Source organism: Notolepis coatsorum (genome assembly GCF_963971535.1).
Source record: "Notolepis coatsorum genome assembly, chromosome: 6".
Lineage (NCBI taxonomy): Eukaryota > Metazoa > Chordata > Actinopteri > Aulopiformes > Paralepididae > Notolepis > Notolepis coatsorum.
In genome coordinates this window covers 65090313-65109152 of record NC_140170.1, presented here as the reverse complement: position 1 = coordinate 65109152, position 18840 = coordinate 65090313, and the positions used below count along the sequence as shown (strand labels likewise).

Sequence of the window (18840 nt, the reverse complement as noted above, 5' to 3'; positions counted from 1 at the left end):
GGGCTTTTCAAAATGCTATAAAACGAAAATGAGCCGATAAAAAAACAATCCGCTTCGACAATGTTGACTGCAAACGAGTCATTGATAAGCAACGGGCAGATTAGACACATAGCCATAATTTAAAACATAGATTAGGCGTTTTTAACGCTAACATTGAAGTGGATGGTGGCATTCAACGGGGTAAATCAATGTTAATCAAAGACGCTGAAAGTAAGATAACACTATATTGATCTTATCTCATCCCTCACTAAGCCTTTCCTTTTTTTGCAGCATATTTCCCATTCGGATCCATCAGAAAGACCTTCTAAGCATCTGCAGTGGCTGAACTACATTGATTTGAACATACTATATGCCATTTGGTGGAGGCTTCTTTCCAAAGCACCTACAGTTTTAGTATGCGAGTGGGGACCCAGTGTCGGTGCCACGCTGTACCGATTCAGCCATGCATGACCTCAACTAGTGGAGGAGGCCTGGCTGTCCGAGGCAGCTTGGGTGCTGTGTGGTTCTATAGCAGGAAGGGGCCTGTTGGGTTAAGATAAATTAAGATAAAATAAGATATTCCTTTATTGACCCCCTTGGTGAAATTCAGGCATCATTAAAAGAAAATGCTAAAACATACTCCCGGACACATTATGTATCTGTATGCCTGAGTATTTAGTTTATTTGCTTACTTTGTGTATTATTTCCACATCTATACCGATGCAGACCAGGCTGCAGAAACAAATTAGTGGGGGGGCATAAAATGTTCTCGGGGGGGCACAATGGTTTTTCAACACAGGTTCCCTTTTATACGTTTCAGCTGGGACAGCGGCGCTGTGGCTTGCTTGGCACTGCCCACGGTGCTGAACTAAACAGCAGAGAGGCAATTGAAAAATCTAATTTCTCTCTATCTTAAGAACTTTCACTTATACAAAAACAGACTGAACGGATATATATAACAGACTTGCTGGGGCAGCGGACTGAGAGCAGGGGACACAAACAGGCTGGATAAGATGGTCAAGAAGGCCAGTAGCGTGGTTGGGGTGGAGCTGGACTCTAGCGAGGGTGGCGGAGAGGAGGAACCTTGCTAAGCTCCAGGCCATCAGGGAAAACCCCTCCCACCCACTATACACAGACTTGGCTGACAGGAGGAGCATGTTATAGGCTCACACTACCTAAATGCAGCACTGAACGGCACAGGAAGTCCTTCATTCCGACAGCCATCAGACTATACAATGCATCACTGAGCACAGAGTGACAATTACCATCTTCCTGGACTCTTACTTTTTAAACAGCACTGTGCATTATTACACCTACTGTAGACTTCAGTATATTTTTACTGTATTTATTTACTGTATCTTTTATTCTATTTTTATTCTATTTCATTTTATTCTATATAGGCCATTTGTTTTGTTATTCTTATTTGTGACTTGTTCTGTCTAAATGTTTAATGTTGAGTGATTTGCAGTGTCAAATTTCCCTCAGGATAATACATTTCTATTCTATTCTATTCTATATCTTTGAAAAGTCTCCATTTATTCAACACTTCTGAATTCACTGACAAACTGAACTGAACTGACAAAAATAAGGTGCATAAAAAAGCAAACAAAATTCCTCCACAGGCTACTCACCATCATAAGTAGAGAGGCAAGCAGTGTTTGGGGACAGAGTGAAATCTTCTTAAAACACTGCCCCTCCACTCATTCCTGAACTTTTTTGTTAAGTCCTTCTCAAATGCCAACTGAATTAAATTGGCCTTAGTTGCGTCGATGAAGCATACTAAGGCGATGTTCTGTAAAGACGTTCTTGAGGGTAGAAAACGAATTCTCACAGAGTGCCGTGCTAGCTTCAGTAGTGTTGTTGTTGACATCAGTGCCCACTAGGGCTGTCCCCGATTTGGATAGTTGACTTTGATTAAAAAAAAAAAAAAAATTACCAGGGTGGGCACAGCTGACTCAGTGGGCGGGCCCGGCCCCCTAATGCCCGCCCATGGCGCCGGGACTGTACCGATGCGTATTATACTGTACTGTTATGTGTATGAATGTTGTTTACCTACGCACTCACCACAAGACAAATTCCAATAAATGTCATTGAAATGGTAATAAACTATTGAATCTTGAATAGCAGCATGGAGAGGCACAGGTATGGGCAGGGTAATAGTAGAAAGACATAAATATAGGCAATAAAATGAGAATATAAAAATATGAGAAAAGATAAACAGTGTAAACAATATAATTAACTCTAATAAACTGTAATAAGCAGGGTTCAGTGGCTGGAGGGGCTGAGATGGAGATGGAGTACGGAGCGACAGAGAAGGGATCATAGGTTCTTCCCACATCCTGGAGCTGTTTCCTCACCAGTTGCAACTTGCTGGTGAGGCTCCTCTCTCTCTCCCCCTCTCTCTCTCTTCCTCTCTCTCCCTTTCTTTCTCTCCCTCTCTCTCTCTCCCTCTCAATTTTTTTCAATTCAATTCAAAGGGGCTTTATTGACATGGGAAACATACGTTTACATTGCCAAAGCCAGTGTTAAAACAAACAAAACAAAGCAAAACAGTCAAACAGAGAAATCTGAAGAAATCAGTAGGGTGTAACGGTACACAAAAAACACGGTACGGTACGTACCTCGGTTTTGCCGTCACGGTTCGGTACGGGTTTTCGGTACAGTGGGGGAAAGTTTGGCTCTCCATGTTCCACTCAGGGGTGATGTAGTGTGCAGTAACTAATTGTACTTGTAGGGCTGTCAACGAATATTTTATATTGAAATTAATATAGATATATAATATATTAATATAAAAAATATATAATAATAATAATTATATTAGATTGTGAAGAAAACAGCCCCCGGTGGGCGGTCATTAGTGGTTAACATACCGTTGTATTTGTTCGGTACACAGCCGTTCGGTATGGTATGGTACACACTGAAACGGTTTGGTACAGATACGTGTACCTTTACACCCGAAGGATTTTTGTGTGATTGACAGTCTTTATGGTGGTTGTATTCCGTTGGATGTCCTTTTCTTGTCACAGCAGCTCACAAATCAGCTCTCTCTCCCTCCCTCCCTCTCTCTCTCCCTCTCCTTGCCTCCAGCTTAGCCTTCTCTCCTCTCGCAGCGTGTCTATGGTGTGTGACAGACTGCCCAGCTGGTTCTACCCCCTCATCAGTAGGTTCTCTTGAGTTGCTAAATGGACCTGAGAGCTCAGTGATCCTGGTCCAGTGGTCCATGTAAGTTCTCTACGCTCAGTGAAATCCGAGGCTGGAAGGTGCTCAACAATAACAGAGGGGGGAAATGTTGTTAACACTCATCTCTTTGTTTGCTGTGATTCGTTTCGCCCCAACGTTTCAGCTTGAGTTACTATACAGCTTCTACTACGGGTTCCTCAAGTTTGCTCTGAACTGCTTTTTCCTTTGATGCCTCCAACACCTGGAATGCCCTCCAACTGACTCTGAAGCTGAAGGTTCTTCCTTCTCTTGCTGCATTTAAAAGTATGATCTCCGACCACTGTGTGTCGACTTGTAACTGTCTTAGCTGATTTATTATCGTTTATTCTTATTCATTGTGTCTATATGTATGAAATTGCTGATAAAACTGTGTCTTGTTTTGTGAGCATCGCTGTAAATGATGGTAACCTCAGTGTCTTTTACGAGTTGAAATAAGGGTTAGGGATTATAGCTATAGCTACTATACTATACTCCTTTTCTAAAACGTAGTTTCTGAGGCGCTTAAAACATTTTAAGATACTAAATAACAGATCATGAGTCAAAAAGCAAATCGTAAATACAAGTCTTTACAAGTTTATACAGTATATAAAGATGACATAAAAGCAAGTTTATAGAAATAAAACTCAAGCTGTGATTTTAGCCTGTCCAATTTCCCCAGACCGGCCATCCTATTGAGCTGTACTGTACTGTACCCATTCAATCAATCAATCAATCAATCAATCTATCAATCCTACCACATTTCCTGTTAAGTCTTGACTGGTTCTGCCCTCTGCTCATGAGGGGTCAAAGGGTCTCTACTGTATCCTGGAGCCAGACAGACCAAATGGTGCTCCTTCCAGGTGTCTGGTTACACCAGTTTGATTACAATTGTGAGAACTTAACATTCTAATGATGACGTTGCGATGGCCGCTGGTCATTTGATTGATTGATTGAAAACTTTATTAACACATTGCAGAATGGGTACAATACAGTACAGCTCAATACTAACAACTGCTAAGAGGATGAAGACCAGAAAAAGACTTTCGTCTTGTTTACATCAGGGTTCCCCATTTTCAATTCATCAAGACATTTATGACATACAAGACATACAAATATACGGTACTGTGTAAGAAAAAGAGATCATAAAAAAATATATATATACATCCGAAGGTCTACAAGATACACTATACGACTAAGGTACCCATGTACATGTCAAAATACTTCCCAAAGGTCAGTGAATACCACGACCACAACACCAGAGGAAGCTCAACAAATCATGTTAAACCCAGATTCGGCTCAAACAAGGGACTAAACACGTTTCGCAATTATGCCACATCAATGTGGAACGCCCTACCCAAAGCTGTAAAGGAATGTGAATCCCTACCCACATTCAAAACCGCTCTTAAAGAGCACCTACGGGAGGCTGCAATTCGAAACTGGCCACCGTAAATGTCCAAACCCCCCACCCCCTCCTAATAGACATGTAGTCTCCTCCCCACCGCATGTATATATTCTCTCCCCGCCGTATGTATATTTCTCTCCCACCCACCCACCCCCTCCAAATGTACAGTCTCCTCCCCACCGTATGTATATTTCTCTCCCACCCACCCACCCCCTCCTAATGTACAGTCCCCTCCCCATCATATGTATACTGTCAGGATCTATGGGTAACAGTACTGTATATTTGAATATCGTATATGTCACAAATGTAATACTAAATACCTGTATGTCCCTATGCCATAAATGTCATGTATGTTGAGTATGTCATAAATGTCAATATGAATTGAAAATGGGGGACCCTGATGTAAACAAGACAAACGTCTTTCTCTGGTCTGCATCCCCTTAACAATTGTGTGTATTGAGCCGTACTGTATTGTACCCATTCTGCAATCTGTTAAATAAAGTGTTCATTCATTCATTCATTCAAGGGGAAGAAACTACATTGGAGGGGGTTGGGTGGGGGGATTTTGACATTGACAGCTATAGAGTCGTAGAATTTTAAGGTGTGAATCCCTTTGTGCAGAAAATTGTCCGGATTCAAAGTTATAAATATAAATGTGATCAGGGCGGCTGGGTGGCGCAGCGGTCTAAGCGCTCGTCACCAATGCAAGAGACACCGGTATCGAATCCGGCTGTCAGCGTTGCCTCCGGCTTGGGCCGGCCGTCATACTGGCTCAATTGGCAGAGTCAGCGGGAGGAAAGCCGGTGGGGTGGTATTCTGGTCGTTGTAAACAGCGACTCCTACAGGTCGGTCAGGGCGCCTGCACAGCAAAGAAGGGATATGGTGAAGGTAGTGTGACCTCCCACGTGTTACACTTCACCAATGAGAGTCCGTGCTGGCAGGTGAAAAGAGGTTGCTGGCTGTCTCCTATGTGACGGAGGAAGCATCTGATAGACTTCAGAACTCCCTAGACCGACCAGTGGGGGGCACATGCGAGCAACGGCCAGGAAGGGGAGGGGGGGGGGGGGGAATTGGCATAACGACAAAATTGGGATGGGAGAAAATCAGAGAAAAACAGGAGGAGAAAAAGTGGATACAAAATATATATATATATATATATATATAAATGTGATCAGTTTTGAAATTGACTAGGAGTCGGTGTAGGGATGCTACAATCAAACTGGGGCAATATGGTCATATAATAATGGATTCTCTGCTGTTGGCACCAGTCAGTCAATCCAGCTGCGTTTTGTATAAACTGCTGGTTTAGCCCTGGCTCAGGCTGTTTAGTAACCTATGGCTTGAGTATACACTCTACATAATAATAATAATAATAATAATAATAATAATAATAATAATAATAATAATAATAATAATAATAATAATAATAATAATAATAATAATAATAATAATAATAATAATAATAATAATAATATATTAATAATATATTAATATTAATAATAATAATAATAATATAATAATAATAATAATAATAATAATAATAATAATAATAATAATAATAATAATAATAATAATAATAATAGAAGAAGAAAAAAAAAGAGAAGAAAAACGATTATTATCTATTTTATTATTATTAATATTATCTTTGGATAAGCCCTGTTTTGGGCCAGCCCAGCTGAGTGAAATAGGTCAGATCCTAAGAGTTCTATTATAAATCGACCACATCCCGAAGAACCCCTGCAGGGTATAGCTGAGCTCTACTCTACACTATTACATTTATCAAACATTTATCGATCTGGATCAATAGAGCCGTTGAATGGTTGAAAACAAACAATAGATTGTAATTAACTACTAGCTACCTACAGTCTCCCATGCGAACTCGTGTGGAACGCACTGTTGACCGTTTGGTTTTAAAGACTCTTTGTTCGTCGAGGACCAAGCCTCTCCCGAGTCCCGATATGGAGCTCGTTAGGGGAAGGGGGGGGGAAGAGAGCGCGGCGTGGGCTAAAATTAATGAATGTGTTGATTAGAATCAACATTCATTTTAGTAACCTATGGCTTGAGTATACACTATAATAATAGAATAACAATAATAATACTCTAAGCAACATTAATTAATTGTACCCCCCCCCCATCAGTTGCAGGGTTTGAAAGGGGAGGTATCATCCAAATACACCACCGCAACACTTCCGGTATTTTGAGCTCATGGGAGTCGGGGGGGGTCTCCCATGATACCGGAAGTGTCGCGGTGGTTGGCTATTTGAATGATACCTCCCCTTTCAAACCCTGCTGCCTGTAACCGACCAGGCTGCTGCTGCTGCTGCTGCTGCTGTGATGCAGCCGAGCGACTGCTTTTCCGTTGTGTTGACACGATGCCAGATGGGTAGGAGAGGGGGTCGTCTCTCCAGAGAACATTTTAGCGTTACATTGTAAAAAGAAAAAAACTGAAAGTACAAAATCTGTCTTAGGAGAGGAGAGGCGAGGCGTGCTGCAGGAGAAGAAGAGGCAGCGTTGGATTCGATCAAAACTTTCCCCAGTAATAATAGTAGGAGGCGAAGCCGGTTGAAGTTATTATTCAGTGTCGAGAACTAACAGTGAGACAAACTCTTTTGGACAGAAAGCAAGATTTTTTTGTAATTTATATATATTTTTTGTACCGTTTGTTTACTTGTTGCAACCGATTAGTTAAAGACAAGGTGTACTTTTAAGAAAAACCGATTTTCTGGGATCTAACTAATTTCCCCCGTGTATGGGGGTGGTTTTGCAAGTTTGGTAAACCTAGAATTGCCGAACATAAGGCTAATAATGGGTAAGTGTTTCATTGCTATTTTCCCTTCTTCCAGTGTGTTGTGAGTTAACTTGTGTTGATGTGTCAGTTGTTGTATGTCAATCTCGATGAATTGAAAATGGGGGACCCTGATGTAAACAAGACGAAAGTCTTTCTCTGGTCTGCATCCCCTTAACAATTGTGTGTATTGAGCCGTACTGTATTGTACCCATTCTGCAATCTGTTAAATAAAGTTTTCAATCAATCAATCAATCATCCAGGCTGGCCCCTGTAGGCTGCTGCCAGTCTGTGTTTGTACTGTTCAACTGACACTTTCAGCTAATGGACCACAGCTGTTTTTATTGACCATAATACCACATTAAACAGTAGTTAAAAGTTTTGTTTTATTTGTCACATACTGTACATTACAGTGAACTTATTGGTTCCTGTCTTCTGTATGAGCCCCCTGAGATTGTGCTTCATACAGTAAAAAATAATAAAGGCCAAACCACTATACAAAATATACAAACTGAAGTACACAATGCAGTTTTTTTTTTAAATATGCAAAAGCCACGGTAGCTTTGATTAGGAGGATGCTTGGTTGTTCCTCCCTAATCATCTTAATTTACATGACCACTTCATTCACCTGTTAAACGTGTTTAGCACTAGGCCTGTAATAGTATAGATTGTTTGTTTGTTATAAAGCATTTAACCCATTCTACACAGGGACATGCACTGATTTTCAACCTCACAGAGGACATTGGCATAACGAGACAGAAAAACTATTTGTGCACAGATTGTGATATTTTGGGCAAAAAAAACGTACAGTATGCATTTTGAAGTTTGAATAGGTAGTCTTGTTCCATTAAAAACCTTGCATGTATTAGAGATAGCCTTCATAGTAGGTTATAAGTAACTAATGATGGAGATCATTTGAGGTATGCTATTGTCTGCTGCTTTCAAAGTTAACATGGCCAGGCGTTTAAAAAGGCAACTCGGCCCATCTAGACGGGGTGCTGCTAGGCTTCTATTGGCAATTCACGTTGCGTATACAAACAACATTTTAATAAATATCCTTAGGCTAATTGTGTGAGATAGGACCCTCCCCCTTGTACTGTACTCTTAGCCCTGTAGTGCATGTAAGCCTTGTCCTGCTGTGTCTTCCAGGGTGGGAGTGTGTCTTTTGGGCGGGTGTGATGACAAGGCGCTCCTTTTTAAGAGACGTTCCTCTAGTCTGTAGTTACTCTGAGCAGCGCCCCCCACTGACTTTGGCTTCTCTAAAAGGTAGTCGCTCGGCTAGCACCAGATGTTTCTGCCCTCGCCTGTAACCTACCACCCTGTGAAAAGGCAGATAAGAGGCCCATTCCTGTTCCAAACCAGGAGAAGGGAGATGAAAAAGAGGCATAAACAACACAGGGGGGTTGTTGGTATTCTAATGCGGTGCCGTGGCTGTTTTTCACGTTACGGTTCAATTACCACCAACACAGGACTCTCTTCTTTTTTCCTCTGGGCAAAAAGACTGCTGCATCCCACTGTATAGGCTACCAACATTTCCTTTTAATTACATTTACATTTGAGTCATTTAGCTGTTGCTTTTGTCCAAAGCGATAAGTCCAAGTCTGCAGGAGGGGTACAACTCTGGCAGCTAAGGGTCAGTGGCCTTGTTCAATAAACCGTGTTGAACTTGCGTGTTTGCTCTGAGTGCTAGTAGTATAGACATATTGGTAGCATGGTATGGTAGGTAGTAGTATAAGGAAGTAACATAGTACACAGTGGTAAGGTACACAATAGTAAAAAAAAAAAAAAAGTAGGAAGGTTAGTTGTGTTTTTCTTCTATTTCAGATATTGATTGAAGAGGTGTGTTTGTAGTCGACGGCGGAAAATTGGGCGCGTTTCAGCTGTCCTCACAGCGGTGGTTGTCAAAACAATTGTCAGTGTTCTGATGGCACATTTATTTGACTGAATGATTAGGCTGTAATTCCACTCGCTGTAAATACTTGCCCGCAGGCCCAATAACTCTGAAGACAAACCTGTCGGGGTGTGTGTGAGCCGCTGTAACGTACACACCCACAGGGCAGCTGACTGAAACCCAGCCATCAATCCTCTGTGTGGGAACAAGGGTTGATTTATTGCCAGCTTAGGTGCTGCTCTCTATACGGCGATGATGATCTTTGGTCCCGTTTGCACAGATGAGAAGAATCGAACGTTCTATACTGTAAAATGACTGCAGTCTTGACAAACTGACTGTCAAGTGTCAACTTTCCCTGCTCTCTCATTCAAGCCCCTGTGAGATGAGAGGCATGGATACATTTTTCCTAGTGTAAATGTGACATTGGCCTGCCATCTTCGGAGATAGCAGGACAAAGGTAAAACTAGAAACCAGAGTCTACCGCCTGTTTACACTACTGGGGAAATATCCTGCCCATTCTAAAGTCCACGTGTGAAATGGTTTATTTAGTGTAAAGACCTCTCCACCGAACTCATGGTTGATTTTCATGTGTGCAAAAAAAAAGAGCTGTCTTTTTTTTATCAACTTTTTCTCCTTTTTTCTATTTTTCTCCCATCCCAATTTAGCCGTGACAATTCTCCCCTCCCCTGTCTTGATCGTTGCTCGCATGTGCCCCTCACTGGCCGGTTGTAGGGAGGATAGAAGCCCATCGCATGTCCCCTCCGATACATGTGTAGGCAGCCAGTCGCATCTTTTCATCTGCCAGCGCGGACTCTCATTTGGCGAGGAGTAACATGTGGGAGGCTCACACTGCCCCCTGCAATTTTCCTGTCTCTGCTGTGCAGGCGCCCCAACCGACATGTAGGAGTCGCTGTTTACAACATCCAGACAGATTACCACCCATCGACTTCCACCCGCTAAGGGCTTGTGTCCATAGGGGACGTTTTATGAGTTGTCAGCTCCTTTCTGTCATTCATTTCTATGCTGGAGAAGCGACAGGCGCGCTCCTCTTCCCAGCGACGCGCCTCTCGTTTTATGAGCTCTGGGCGGAAGCGTTTTTGGCGGAGAGCTCCCAGCTCATAAAGTTGAAACTAGTTAAACTTTTGGAAAAGGAGCGCGCTCATCAATGTAACTCAGCGAGGAAGGGGTGGCGCGAGCCTCAGAAAAAACGCTCTGAGCTTTTTTTTTTCTTTTTTCAAAGCCGCCTTGAAAAAAAGGCTTTGAGTGGACACATAGCCTAACTCTGCCAATTGAGTCAGTATGAAGGCCGGCCCAAGCCGGAGGCAACGCCGACAGCCGGATTCGCTACCGGTGTCTCATGTGTTGGTGACGAGTGCAATGTCCGCTGCGCCACCCAGCCGCTCCAAGAGTTGTCTTTATAATTAATAATAATACAACATTTTGGTTTGATATGGAAATTTGAAGGCAGGGAGCGAAATTAACTTTTTGACTCACCGGCCAGTGGCGGGTAGATGGGAAGAGTCTACCCGCCAAGCATATTTCTTACCTGCCAATATATATTTTATATATACAATTTTTTTTAAAATAAAATATATATTATATAATCATACTTGTAGTTGTATTATCTGCGAGACATCGCCACCACGCAATAAGTCAAAATGCTTGCTATCTGCAAACAGCTCCACTGTCTGTTTTGGCTGTGTTGCTCTTCTAGAAAAATAATCCTTTCAGGGTTGCCTATTGAAATACTGTACACTTTCCTACTGTACACTTTCCTGATTAATTGAAATGGGGGACCCTGATGTAAACAAGACGAAAGTCTTTCTCTGGTCTGCATCCCCTTAACAATTGTGTGTATTGAGCTGTACTGTATTGTACCCATTCTGCAATCTGTTAATAAAGTTTTCAATCAATCAATCACACCTCCAGTACAGAAACATTGTTTTAGTTTGCGTGTCAGGTAGACCATTGATTGACAGTCGAGTCTGCCAATTACATCACATCGCTTGCACTCCGGTGCTGCAGCTGGACCCATTGCCCACCTCTGCTGTTGATAACGCTAGCCAAGTTATTATACACACAGATACACAGTGGGCCAGTGACTTTGGTGTAGGGGTGTAACAATGCATCGATCCTAAGGGGGAAATTCAACTGCATCGATTTGAAAATGTTAGAATAGATTATCGCAATTTTAATGTGTACACGTTATGTTATTGTCATGTCCGTTACAGCCAACACACCGACATACGCTACTGCATCAACGTTATGATTAACAAAGCAAGGCATTCGTTTTGTTGCATTAACGTTATATTACTATTGCTATCGATAAATCTAGGTGTTCTAAAATCTATTGCTATTGGTAAGAGAGACTATAATAAGTTGGTGTCTCGGAAAACGAGAGCCCTGATCGCGGAGTTTCAGGAAGTAAACAAGAAAAATTAGAGCTTCCGATTGGTCATTTGCTTTATTTCCCATGAAACCAGTCACTTCACTCTACTGTGATTGGACCGTTGGCTTGAGTGCAATGTGGGACTTGTAGTTTTTTAACGATCTCGCAGCGGAGGAAAAAAAAGACGAGAGAGGCTATAATCTGTATTCGCACAGCGTGCGCGTAATTGATTTTTACCGTTCGCATACAAATATGTTTAGGGGCCTGCTTATGAACTACACGTCTACACGCCACACGGCGGGCAGCCCTCTAAGTGTCATGCGCCAAAGGTAAAAACAGACCGCCCCTGGCGGGCGGCGGGCTTTAGTTTCGGTCCCTGTTTGAAGGGGTTCTTCAGACCCCAGCTGCACTCTGTGATGTCTGTGGCCCGACTCCTGAAACTCCCTGTTTGGACCACCCTCTGTTGAAACCACTGACCTATATATCAGTCCAAGCGCTGTCACCCCACTTCCAGCATTCTTCCCCCGTAGTCACGTATTGAATTGAAGACATTTCTGTCTTTTAAAAAAGAAAACGTATCGACGACCTCTCTGCCGATACACAGACCGGTGTTATCTTACATCAGTTACTAATGAATTCTGAGGCGTTAAAAAGGTTTGTTTGACGTTTGTAATGTCATTTGATTCAGAGGTAGAAAGAACGCCCACACACACACACAAGGTATAATTTAGACTTCTTTCATTAACACTTTGATCGCCATGGGTTAAATTCATAATTTACCACCCCTCGCCAGCTCTATTTGTCTATGGAGAATTCCCCTTCTTTGCAGGGCTATAACTTTTTAAATTCTATTGCTACATTGCCATTATTATGGCCCATTCAATGTCCTATATGCATTGTTCAGGGTGTAGCAACGTTAAACTTTTTCATTCACATATTCATACTAAAATATGGTCTAAAGTATAAGTATGTTTTTATCGTTTTCTGCAGCTTTCTTCAGAACGTGATTTATAGCCCTAAATGCATTATATTGATGATGAAATACAGTTTGGTAGCGATCGGCGCGAGATGAAAAATTTCAACTGGACGTACTTCTAGAATGATCTACGTATGATCTGATGATGACCGGATGGGCGGGGGATCGTTTATAATTCCGTGGGCAACGTTAGATGATTCATCCAGAGTGGGTCATATGTTCATCATAGCAGTTTATATTGAACACGTTAGAATATAACGCTGAATCTTACCGTATGTTCCTCGCGCCGTTGGACGATCAGCGTGGAGTAGACCGTTTTCGATTATGGGATGTAGAAATGCCCGATCCATTTCCATGTTGTATAATAGTATATACGTCCAAATAACGTTGTTTATTGAGTTAGGGCGAGCGATCTATTATCCAGTGTTTCAAGATGGAGTCGCGGGAGCTATAGAGAGTGGCCGGACCACATTTGCATGAGTACTACTGGTTCAAAGGTTAATATCCGGTTGGCGATCTGCCGATCGGCCACCAGATGGCGCTTTTGAACCGCTAGAGAGTTGAGAGGAGATCACACTTGTGTCTCAGGGCCCCGGAAAGGAAATATGATTTCGATGACAGATTTTTGAAATATTGACATCAAAGACGAGTTAAGGCGTCCTCGGCGGAATGAGCATGGCGGGGAATGACTAGTTCCGGCGTTTTCGGCGGTTAAAGTGTTAATCCGACAACGTTTTGATCCGTGATTAATAAAGAAGTGTAGATTATACCTTGGGTGAGTGAGTTCTCCCTTCAAATCCCATTCTGTATGTAACCTAGCTCTATTGAAGGAGCTTTGTATGCATTACATGTTATTGTACACACCGCTCGATAACAAGAGTCGGAGGGTTAAGTCCAAACTCGTCCTAACTTTATTGCAAGTTCACATTGTGTTTTCGAAGGGAACGACGGAAAGATCAAAGACTGGGTCTTGACAAAGACCGGTGGGGTGAAAAAACACAAGCTGCTGCTGAAATACAGTATAAAATTGCCCCTTTCTCTCCTCTGTATTTTGAGTTTAAAAAGTCTATTTTCTATCTAGCTACAAATCAAGCTCTTCAAGGATATTTGGAAATAGGCTATAGGCTAGATTATATTTGTACAGTTATTCTCAACTCTTTTTAGGTGTTGGCCCCTAAAAGCAGAGGGATGCCCCTGGTGGGCCCCTGAGGGGGGGGGGGTCCTGATATTCATATCATATTCCAGATTGTATCAAAGAAGCCAAACCGATCTCAGATCAGCTTTGCTTCTCTGTCTCCTCTCCATCAACAGGATCAGAGGTCCGATAAGTGCGTACGAAGACACCGTGTCTGCAAACGGCTTCGCACACAAAAGGCACTCGCGGTGAAAGGAAAATGTAATAGTATAGGCGTCTCAAATAATATACAGATGAATTGTGGTGTGTTTTTTTTGTTTTGTTTTTGTCCCTACAATCACTTGAAGTGGCCTAATGTTTCACCGTTAGAAGATGGAGCACGCTCATGTTCCTTAGTGACAGAGTTGCTGTGTTGGAAGGCAGATGTCAAACAAGAATAAGGCTGTCATTTGTCACTGCTGGGCAGGTCAATGGAACAATATCCTGTGTCACAAAGGTTTCATCCCAGGTCTCTCAACCCCCGAGGCAGTGAAGAGATCAGCAGATTTAGCATTCCAGCTCTGTCTGGCCCCGTGCTTATGCCTCCTGCTGGCTCTCCCAGAGAAACCGAGGCGCTGCAGGGATTAGTCCTGGTTCACACGTTTAGACAGCCCCTTGTTCACATTCACTGATTCATCATAGTTTAGACCTCCCCTTGTTCACATTCACTGATTCATCATAGTTTAGACCTCCTTGTTCACATTCACTGATTCATATTTTAGACCTCCTTGTTCACATTCACTGATTCATCATAGTTTAGACCTCCCCTTGTTCACATTCACTGATTCATATTTTAGACCTCCTTGTTCACATTCACTGATTCATCATAGTTTAGACCTCCTTGTTCACATTCACTGATTCATCATAGTTTATACCTCCCCTTGTTCACATTCACTGATTCATCATAGTTTAGACCTCCTTGTTCACATTCACTGGTTCATAGTTTAGACCTCCTTGTTCACATTCACTGATTCATCATAGTTTAGACCTCCTTGTTCACATTCACTGATTCATCATAGTTTAGACCTCCTTGTTCACATTCACTGAGTCATAGTTTAGACCTCCTTGTTCACATTAACTGGTTCATAGTTTAGACCTCCCCTTGTTCACATTCACTGATTCATCATAGTTTAGACCTCCTTGTTCACATTCACTGGTTCATAGTTTAGACCTCCCCTTGTTCACATTCACTGATTTATTCTATTCTTATTCTGGACCTGTGCTGTATAATCTTTAATTCACTGATGTAGCCTATCTGATAATGTGCAAACGCACCTTTTGCATTACAGAGATGTCCCCCCTTTATGAACGTATCTCGTACGACTACAGTGTATTTGGGGGGATTTTCTAGTGATAGAATAGGTAGTCCTGTCCTCATTTGGCCTCTACTGGACTGTGCAAAGGCACTTCAGTGGGCAGGAGCTCAAGCTGAACCAGTAAACTAAAATCTATACAAAGAAATAGGCGTACATCATTAACTTTCTATAAGAGAGGGCCCCCAGGGGGAGCTCCAGTAGCTCACCGCGTACCTCGAGCGCTATTTCGGCGCCGGGGACAACCGTGCTCGTCACGGATCTGGGGTAGCAAGTTCGATTCCCGGACAAAGCCGTAACTTTCTCAGAGTGTCTTTCCCCCCATCTGTACCCCCATTCAACCTGTTTCTGTCGGTCACACTTGACCAGAGAAAAAGCGATAAACGCAAAAAAGAACCAGCGGAATGGTCAAAGTTTAAAAAAAAGAGAGGGCCCCCAGTGTGGTCATAGATGTCCTATGTAGGTTGCATACAGAAGGATGCTCTGAGTTTACTTAGGCGTAAGAGAAATCATAGGACTTTCTTCCAGGAGGATGCTCTGAGTTTACGTAGGCGTAAGAGAAACCATAGGACTTTCTTCCAGGAGGATGCTCTGAGTTTACGTAGGCGTAAGAGAAACCATAACAGCTATAAAAGTAACTGATACCCGGGGGGGTTGAAATCGTAGAGTAACATGAACACCCATTCAATTCATGCACCACTTATAGCACTTAAATCATGAGAAGACGCTGGGAAATGAAGGCTATATGGTGTATTTTAGGACTGGGAGAGCCCTGGAGGAGCTGCAATTATACTCCCGGCAGCAGACAGAGAGGGTTAAATGACTGCCCTGAGCTTCTGCAAATGACAGAGCTGACCTGCAAGTGCCAAAGATACACTCTCCGCTCCAGGGGTCAGAGCGACGCCGACCTTAACGGCTCCCTCTGTCTCCCGCTCGGCGTCCACACCACCACGTGTCACTCAGGCTGCCGCCCGCCGGTGGTGGTTATTTACTTAACCTGTGTCTCTCTGTACGGGTGGTTCTCTCAACGGTGCAACAACAACAACAACCGCTCAGACAGAGACGTCTGAGCCGAGAGACGGCGTTACCTTGCCTGGGTGGGGGGTCGCATTGTTGACGACGGTGCCACGTGGCAATGGCTGGAAGAGAATGTGCAAAGATGACAAAAATAAAAATAGGCTACATAATAAAGCTAATTTGAAATACATAGGAGATAAAAAGAGGTTAAAACGCAAGTTTTAGTTGCAGGATTTGATTATTCTTTTATTAGATTAGATTAAAAATGTATTGTCATTATACAGCACAAGTACAGTAACGAAAGGAAGTTTGGCATCCAACCAGAGAGTGCAAATGGAGCAGTAAAGTGCAACAGCAATATACAGTATATACTGGCCAGCAGCATAACTAGTAAGAGTAGGTAAGGGATATGTACAGATATAGATATAGTATCTACAGATATGTAAAAATTATTTTTACTTAATCTCGAAGGATCAGGAGCAAGCTCTCATTTACAACAACGTTGAGAAATACAACTCATAATAAATACAAAAACCTTTAATATAGAAACAGAAAGTCAATCAATTAAACATTTGAAATCATTAAAAACAACTGGTGTTTTTGGTTTCCTATTATTAAAGATTTAAACTGACCGATAAGACACGAATGAATCGGTTTTTAATAAGGTGCATCGCAGAACATTCCACGTTTCCGGGGCACAAACCGATACAATGTTTTTTTTGTATCCACTTTTTCTCCCATTTTCTATATTTTCTCCCATCCCAATTTCGTATCATCCAATTCAACCCTCCCCTGTCACGAACGCTGTTTCTTGCCTCCCACAAGCCGGCTGCAATGTGGACTAAGTCATACATAGCACAAGTCCCCTCCGGTACTTGAGGTAACAGCAGTCGCATCTTTTCACCTGTGCAGCTCGATCTCTCAGTGGCGAGGAGTAACGCGTGGGAGGCTCACGCTGCCCCCGACACTTCCTGATTCTACTGCGCAGGCGCACCAACCGACCTGTAGGAGTCGCTGTCCACAACGCCCGATCCCCACCCATCAGTTTCCCACCCTCGAATACTGCCAATTGTATTAGTACGGACGACCAGCCAAACTGAAAACAATGTGGAGAGCTGGATTCGAACACGCGAACCCAGCGTCTCCACATTGGTGGCGAGTGCCTTGCCCACTACACCACCTAGCCGCCCTAAACCGATACAATGTTTAAGTACATGATGGTAAAACACTTATTGAAAAGCTGGCTTCTCTCACAGCAGCAAACGCCCTCTCGCTGAATGTCAGATATCCGCACCACAGCAGCACTCCCTGCTAAATGCTGTTCTCCACCACAAGCCCCAATAGAGCAGTGCTGCCTGCAGGACCGGCTCACCTGCCCCTCCCTGCCGCCCAGAACGGGCTCTCTGTGGAGCCTCTACACCGGCTTCAGGGTGACACAGAGAGGAACCCGTCTGTCTTTGTTGCTGTGACTTGTAAATTTACATTCACATTTAGTCATTTAGCTAACGCTTTTGTCCAAAGCGACTTACAAAGTCAAGTCAGCAGGCAGGAGGGGTACATCTCTGGCAGCTATGTGTCAGTGGCATTGTTCGTCATATAGTGTCGATCTTGAGTGTTACACTCGGAGTGCATAGTAGTATAGACATATTAGCAAGATGGGTAGTAGAGTAGTACAAGTAGAGTACTAAGGTACATAAAAGTACAGATGGTAAAAAGGTTATTGTAATTAAAAAAATAACTTCAGATATTGTTTGAATAGGTGTGTTTTTTAGTTGATGGCGAAAGATTGGCCGGGTTTCAGCTGTCCTGACTGACTTGTAGAGTTTGCATGTTAGTAAATATGTTCATGGCCGCGTGTAGGTGTATATGACGTGTGGAGTTTGGATGTTTTGTATATTCATGACCGTGTGTAGGTGTTGTCTGTACATGTATAGTGGAGTGTGTGTAGGCGTGGTGGTGACTGGTCGGTTGATGTAGTAGGCTGTATAGGCTGGCATTGTGTTTTTTGCGAACCCATGTGTGGGTAATTCATTATCATATATTTCTGTTTCTGTGAATAATGAGTAGTGTATGTACATTGTGTGTGTGTGTGCATACCACGTGAGTCTTACCCCCCCCCCAAAAAAAATTGGCCTCAAAGCCTCTCGCCACTCACTGTAAACTTTCTCTGCTTCTTTGTAAGTAGCTTTTCCACAATCAAAGTTGAAAAGCCTCTTTTGTTTAAACTAAACTCTAAATGAATTGGACGGATTTATGGGCGCATACGAAGTTAGACATTCTGATCTAACCCTTTCATGTGCATTTATTTTGTATCTGTAATGTTCTCTTGGAATTCTATCCCAGAATTCTACACCTCCATAGTTTTCGATTGCCACAATAGCCATTGTTCGATACTCATTAGAATGTTCAGTTTACATAATGTTACCTCGTGAGACCGATGACCGTACACCTTAGAATGCTGAGGTAATATAAATGGCGTCAGTGGAGTTGGAAGTTGCTAAGGAACAGGAACCCCAGTTTATTTCCTCTTGCGCCGTTTATTAATATCAATAAATAGCGGACAGGAAGTCAGACGTGGTCCGTTTTAGATGCGTGTGTTGTCCAGTTGAAACCGTGTCTACAACACAACCCCATGGCTCTGCTTTGACAATATCACAGTCTGTTTCCTCGTTGGAGCCTGTGATGGAAAAGGTCACGTGCGGTGCCGTCTCACAGC

General features: G+C 42.8%; 1 protein-coding gene across 1 annotated transcript in view; it reads left to right on the top strand.

Annotated features, from left to right (window-relative positions):
* Window positions 1-6948: 6948 nt before the first annotated feature.
* Window positions 6949-18840, top strand: part of LOC311231227 (transmembrane protein 198-like) — a 42936-nt gene continuing 31044 nt past the window's right edge. Inside the window, exon 1 of the mRNA XM_084317770.1 lies at window positions 6949-7388. The gene's annotated coding sequence lies outside the window, so the exon portion shown is untranslated. The remainder of the gene's footprint in view (window positions 7389-18840) is intronic.